The sequence below is a fragment of the Mesoplodon mirus genome (assembly GCF_964341445.2).
Source record: "Mesoplodon mirus genome assembly, chromosome: X".
In the NCBI taxonomy this organism is placed as follows: Eukaryota; Metazoa; Chordata; class Mammalia; order Artiodactyla; family Ziphiidae; genus Mesoplodon; species Mesoplodon mirus.
In genome coordinates this window covers 47,617,241-47,624,391 of record NC_138981.1, presented here as the reverse complement: position 1 = coordinate 47,624,391, position 7,151 = coordinate 47,617,241, and the positions used below count along the sequence as shown (strand labels likewise).

Here is a 7,151-nt window from a genome sequence, read left to right as displayed (position 1 = left end):
GGATGAGTTAGGAAATGCTCCCTCCTCCCTCCTGTCTCTTCAGGAAGAGTCTGTGAAGGATGGATATTATTTCTTCTTTAAGCATTTGATAGAATTCACCAATGAAACCAGGAGGCCCAGGGCTTCCCTTTGTGGGAAGGTTTTTAAATTAATGATTCGATATCTTTACTTGCTATAGGTACATTCCAATTTGTTATTTGGCCATTGCGGTTTGTTTTTTCTTTTTTTTTTTTTTTTTTTTTTTTTGCTGTACGCGGGCCTCTCACTGCTGTGGCCTCTCCCGTTGCGGAGCACAGGCTCCGGACACACAGGCTCCGCGGCCATGGCTCGCGGGCCCAGCCGCTCCGCGGCATGTGGGATCTTCCGGGATCGGGGCACGAACCCGTGTCCCCTGCATCGGCAGGCGGACTCTCAACCACTGCGTCACCAGGGAAGCCCTGTCTTTTCTTTTTTTAAATAGACCTTGATTGGAGTATAATTGCTTCAGAATACTGTGTTAGTTTCTGTTGCACACCAAAGTGAATCAGTCATATGCATACATATGTCCCCATATCCCCTCCCTCTTGAGCCTCTCTCCCACCCTCCCTATCCGACCCCTCTAGGTCATCGCAAAGCACCGGCCATTGTGTTTTAAGCCAACTGCCATCCAATATTGCCTGGCCTCTTGGTGCCCTGTGGCTCGGTCTCTGGCCTAGAATTTGACATGCTGGACATGTCTGGACATCACAGGATTCTGGCTCCTACTCTGTAACTTGGGAGAGTAAGCTGTCTCAGATGGGACCCCCAGACCACCTACACCCAATACACAGGTTGGGGATACAGACTTTGAGGAGGGGATGGGGTGGCGCTGCTGATTCCCTCATTTACACCTGCCCATCCATCCTCCAGGCGCCCTCATGCAGGCTGTGGGTAATTCTGCAGTTGGGACTGGCCTCGGCAGGTACCCAGCATACCCTGCTCCGCTCCCCGCACCCCCGCCGCCATGTCCACTTCATCCCACCCTGATCCTTGTCACTCCTCTCTTCTCCTAGCAACCCAGCCTCACAGGGGATCAATGATGCACTTGCCACCACATCTATGGGTGTCAGATCTCTCTCTGATTAATGACTCAACTACCGAGGGTAGGGACTGGCTCTGCAATTCCTCCTCACCTCCCCGTCTCAACAGCCAGCCTGGCGTGGAGTGGGGGGATGTAACGGATACAGTGAAAAGCTTCATGATTGGCTAAATGGTTGACTGTGGTTGGCAGGATTGACCTGGGTTGGCTGCTGGAGTGAGCCCATGACATCACCACCCTGGTGAACTCGTGCCAGGTGAGGATGGTTATCCCCGCCCCAGTGCATTGTGGGCAGGATCAATGATGTATCTTACCCAGACTTGGTGCCACCAGCTGTGAACGGACACTGAAGTCACCGGCTCTTCCACTTCTCCCCAGCCTTTACGGAGGGTACAGTTGGGGATGCTTCAGAGTGTGGGCTCTGACAGAAATAAACCCCTATGACAAAGGAGCCAAGAATATACATTAGGGAAAAGGCTGCCTCTTCAATAAATGGTTCTGGGAAAACTGGACCACTTTCTTACACAACATACAAAAATAAACAAAAAACGGATTAAAGCCTAAATTGTAACACCTTAAACCATAAAGCTCCTAGAAGAAAACATAGCCAAGTATGCTCTTTGACACTGGTCTTAGCAATAATTTTTTGGACATGTCTCCTCAGGCAAGGGCAGCAAAAGCAAAACTGGACAAACGGGAGTACATCAAACTAAAAAGCTTTTCCACAGCAAGGGAAACCGTCAACAAAACAAAAAGGCAACCTGCTGAATGGGAGAAGATATTAGCAAGTGATCTATCCGAAAAGAGGTAGATAGCCAAAACATCTAAAGGGCTCATAGAACTCATTATCAAAACAAAACAAAAAACAAACCAAGAGCCCGATTAAAAAGTGGGGCAAAACACTGAACAGACATTTTTCCAAAGAAGATAATACAGATGGCCAACAGGCATATGAAAAGATGCTCAACATCACTAATCATCAGGGATTACAATATCAAGACCACAGTGAGGTGCTTCCTCATACCTGTCAAGTGGCTATTATCAAAAAGACAACAACAAGTAAGAAATGTGGGCGAGGATGTGGAGAAAAGGAAACCCTCATGCACTGTTGGTGGGAATGTAAACTGGTGCAGCCACTAGGGAAACAGTGAGGGTTTCCTCAGAAACCTAAAATTAGAACTACCATATGATCCAGCAATTCCACATCTTGGTATTTGTCTGAAGAAAACAAAAAACACTATATCACAAAAGCTGTATGTACCCCTCTGTTCACTGCAGCATTATTTACCCTAGCCGAGATATGGAAGTGCCCATCGATAGATGGATCGATAAAGAGAAGTGGTATACATATACACAATGGAATATTACTCGGCAATAAAAAAGAATGAAATCTTGCCATTTTTGACAACATGGATGGACCTAGAGGGTATTATGCTAACTGAAATAAGGCAGACAGAGAAAGACAAATACAACACGGTTTTATTTGTATGTGGAACCTCAAAAACAAAACAAGTGAGCACAGGGAACAAAACAGAAACAGAGTTAGAGACACAGAGAACAAACTGGTGGTTGCCAGACGGGGAGCGGGTGGGGAGTTGTGTAAAATAGGTGAAGGGATTAGGAGATACACACTTCCAGTTATAAAATAAATAAGTCACGGGGATGGAATGTACATACACGGAATATAATCAATAATATGGTAATAAGCCTGTATGGTGACAGATGGTAACCAAACTTATCGTGGTATTCATTTCCTAATGTTTAAAAATGTGGAATCACTTTGTCGTGCGCCTGAAACTAATGTAATATGGTATGTCGGATTTAATTTAAAAAATAAAGAGTGTGGGCTCTGAATCGAGTATGCCTAGGTTTGTGGGTCACTCCTCCTCTGACGGCCTGTGTGACTCGAGCAGCTTCCCTAACTTCTCTGTAGTCTCTGCTTTCCCACCTCATCAACTAGGATTTCTTTTAAATTAATTAATTTATTTTTGGCTGCGCTGGGTCTTCGTTGCTGCGCACGGGCTCTCTCTAGTTGCGGCGAGCGGGGGCTACTCTTCATTGCAGGCTTCTCATAGTGCTGGCTTCTCTTGTTGCGGAGCACGGGCTCTAGGCACGCGGGCTTCAGTAGTTGTGGCGCGCGGGCTCAGCAGTTGTGGCTCACGGGCTCTAGAGCACAGGCTCAGTAGTTGTGGCACATGGACTTAGTTGCTCTGCGGCACGTGGGATCTTCCCAGACCGGGGCTCGAACCCGTGTCCCCTGCATCGGCAGGCGGACTCTCAACCACTGCGCCACCAGGGAAGTCCCATCATCAATTAAGATTGATACCTTGCAAAATGATGGGTCTGCGAGAGAAGATTAAATAAGGTGATAGAAATACACTGAATATTGTCTGATACCTGGGAAAGGATCAACAAACGTGAAATGCCATGTTACCCGTGCTAAACACACCCCCAGTGACTGTCTGAATTCAGGCCTTTGAGTTTCAAGAAGAAAAGCCCTGCTTGACTTACCTGCTCCCTTGGAGCTGGGAGACAAGCCTGGCAGGATGGTTGAGCTCCCAAGCTCTCTGATGAGAACACGAGTTCAGAATCCAATCAACTTACCTGCTCTCAAGCGCCTCTGTCTGCAGAAGACTCGTAGATTTCTGTAGAAATACAGCTCAGGGGAGTAGTGAAAAGCACAGACTGACAGAGAGCAGAATTCATTTTCAGTTCAGAAGAATCCCATGGGCACTCGCGTGGTATACAACATTGGACTCCAGGTGTGGGGAGAAAAAGTAGATTTCATCACTCATGCCTCCTGAATGAAAAGGGAAGCTATTTATTAGGAGAAAAATGTTTGCGAATCACAGACCTGACAAAGGGCTTATATTCAGAATATGTAAGGAATTTTAAAAAGTCAACAGTAAGAAAACAAACAACCCAATCAGAAAGTGGGATAGGGACTCAACATAAGCAACGTAATACAGTGTTGAACATCATAAACCTTTAGGGAATTTCAAATTAATACCAAGATGAGATACCGAATCACGTATTGGAAAGGCTAAAATCAAAAGTCCTGGCAACACCCGGCGCTGGTGAGGGTGGAACTCTCACACTTTTAGCAGGTGGGAATGCAAAACAGCACAGTCACTTTGAAAAACAGTTTGGTAGTTTCTTAGACACTTAGACATACACTTACTTATGACCCAGCAATCCCACTCCTGGGTACTTACTCTAGAGAAATGAAAAGCCTGAACATGTATGTTTAGAGCTGCTCTATTCACAACTGCCCCTAAATGGAGACAGTGCACATGTCCTCGTGTGGATGAATGGATAAACAAATGGTATCCCATGCAATGGCCACCTGCTCTGCACTGAAAAAGCACAGACTGTCGATAGGTGCCTGTCAGCTTCATGCAGGATGGTGCACTGTGCTACATGCGAGAAGCCCATCTCAGAAGGCTACAGACTGCGTCATTCCCTTTACAGGACACCCTGCCAAGGACAAACTACAGTGAAGGAGGACAGATCCTTTCTGTCAGGGATTGGGAAACATCCCAAAGGAGGGTGAAACAACAAAGGGGCAGCACCTGGGCGTTTTCGGGGGTGATGGACTGGCCTGTGCCCTGGTCACGGTGGTGGTCACCTGAATCTCTCCATGTGTTAGAGCTCCGAGGACTGTACACCAAAAGAAAACCAGGCTGGGGGCTTCCCTGGTGGCGCAGTGGTTAAGAATCCTCCTGCCAATGCTGGGACACGGGTTCGAGCCCCGGTCCGGGAAGATCCCACATGTCCCGGAGCAGCTAAGCCCGTGCGCCACAGCTACCGAGCCTGTGCTCTAGAGCCAGTGAGACACAACTACTGAAGCCCGCGTGCCTAGAGCCCGTGCTCCGCAACGAGAAGCCACCGCAATGAGAAGCCTGCGCACCGCAACAAAGAGTAGCCCCCACTCGCCGCAACTAGAGAGAGCCCGCACACAGCAACGAAGACCCAGCGCAGCCAAAATTAAATAAATAAAATAAATACATTTATAAGAAACAACAACAACAACAAAAAGAAAACCAGGCCGAACTTACTGTTTGCTAATTTGAAAAATCCAGTGGTAGATTTTGAAGTAGGTGCATCTCTCTATATGCTTTGAATAAATATATCTTGGGTGAAGCTAACAAAAATTACATCAAATGCTATATTAGAACTTTAGATCAGCTGCCCAGGCACTGCTCTTTCCTAGAGAGCTAGTTTTCTCAGAAAACTGTTACTGTTACAGGGCACGGGGGGGATACGGGGGCAGACTTGGCTATAGAAGCAAGGCGAAGACGAGCAGAGCAGAGGGACAGAGTTCCCAGGGACCTGCCCAAGGACACGGATCAGCGGGTTCACAGCGTCCGTCCTGCTGATGGGAGCCTGAGTGACAGCTACACCTCTCACCCACGAAATAAAGTAGCCTGGCTGCCCGGGCTGTATTCATCCAACAAATACTCACCCAGGGCCCACCTGGTCATCAATGCCCTCAGCAAAGTGCCCAAAGCAGCCACAACCTAGGACAGACCTCAATCTCAGGAGGTACAAGATTATCCAAGATACCAAAGCAAGGGGAAGACAAGTGGGGAAGAGACGGACACTAGACACTCCCAACAGAGTCGGGATAGAAGACGGGATGCCCCTCACCCGCTCCAAGGAGCAGAAATTTGAGCAGAGGATTTTCAGTGTTCGCTCATTGACAGTATACGTTTTCAGCTGAGAAACGGCTGCTCTAATAGCTCTGCACTAGGAAGGGGAAACGTGGGTGTTACTCTGGTACAATAGGGTTCTGGACAGTGTGGGGATAAAAGACACAAACAGCCCCTGGACCAACAGAAAACTGAGCAGAGAGATTTGCTGTAGCCCCTCATTTCGGATATGTTGTTTGCAACAAGCAAATTGACAGCATAACAACAGCTACACTGCTCTGTGTTGTGTACCTCACATCATCATCACTTGCAAGACGGTAGGTAAACATGTTCTGAGCACCTGCGGGGCACCAGGCTCCAGGACCTGTGCTTTCGCAGACTCTGTGCCCACAGGAACATGTCATGCAGGGAAACGGTCCTCAAGGAGCTCACAGTGTGGCGGGCAGGGAGCCAGGGTGAAGACAGTGGCGCAAGAAGCGTGATGAGAGCCTTGGCCGCGGGAGCCACAGGATGCTGGGATCAGGTGGTGAGGAATGGCTTCGCCCGGGGGTGGGATAACATATAATATTATTGTCCCCATTTGCAGACGAGGGAACTGAGGATCAGAGAGTGTAAGCATCTCGCTCAAGGTCACACTGCTAGGTAGCGGTCCTGACCGGGTTTTCACCTACGTCTGTTAACACGCAAAGGTCTCTGCACTATTCATTACACCAATCTCTCTCTCTCTGAATGTTGTCACCTATTTTAATTCACAATCACCACCTTAAACATTCCCTTAGCTCTACTTACTCCTTTAATACATAAACAATCTGCTGAACAAAGTACAGGTTTCCTTTTAGCACATCCAGCCTCTCTCCACTTTATAAACAAAATTTCCTTGCCGGGCACGTCGCCACCGCCCAAACCGGAGCCTGTATTGCACTCACAAGCTGGGTAAAGAAAATGGGTCACTGAGATCTGCAGTTTTACTTACCTATTTTACACAGTCTCAAGTACAATTTTAAATGCACCCAATATTCAAGTAAAAACAGTAGAACCACTGCTTCCCTAAAACAACCACTCACAAAACATTGCATTGGATGCCAACGCGTTCTAGGTAGGAGACCCAGCCCCTTTCATAGGGAGTTGTGGAAATTCTTTTCCTTAAAATATGGAAATCCTTTCGCTTTATCCATTTTCTCTGTTGCTGGTACCCTGACTCAGGCAAGCAAAGCCACTTCACTTTTCTATTTTTAACAAAACTAACAAGCAAAACAACCCTAACCCACAGGCACACAGACATATCTAATACACCCAATAGAGGTATGTCAAATATAAGGATATGGTATTGGAAATACAAATGGAGACCCCCTAACTAATCGTAGATCCAACTTTCTGACCACAGTAGAGGTCTACTGCCCAGGATCAGCTGTACTCCAGAAAACCAGACCACCAAAGACACC

The 7,151-nt window shown here is 47.4% G+C and overlaps 1 long non-coding RNA gene across 2 annotated transcripts; it reads right to left on the bottom strand.

Moving 5' to 3' along the window:
- Positions 1-2,518: 2,518 nt before the first annotated feature.
- LOC309797009 lies at positions 2,519-6,849 on the bottom strand. 2 transcript variants are annotated; one of them, XR_014292525.1, is made up of 3 exons: positions 5,116-6,849; positions 3,662-3,857; positions 2,519-3,400 (listed from the first exon to the last, which is right to left on the bottom strand). It is a non-coding gene; the product is annotated as an uncharacterized lncRNA (long non-coding RNA). The 2 variants fall into 2 exon arrangements; XR_014292526.1 differs by lacking the exon at positions 5,116-6,849 and having other exon boundaries at positions 3,662-3,897.
- Positions 6,850-7,151: the final 302 nt, after the last annotated feature.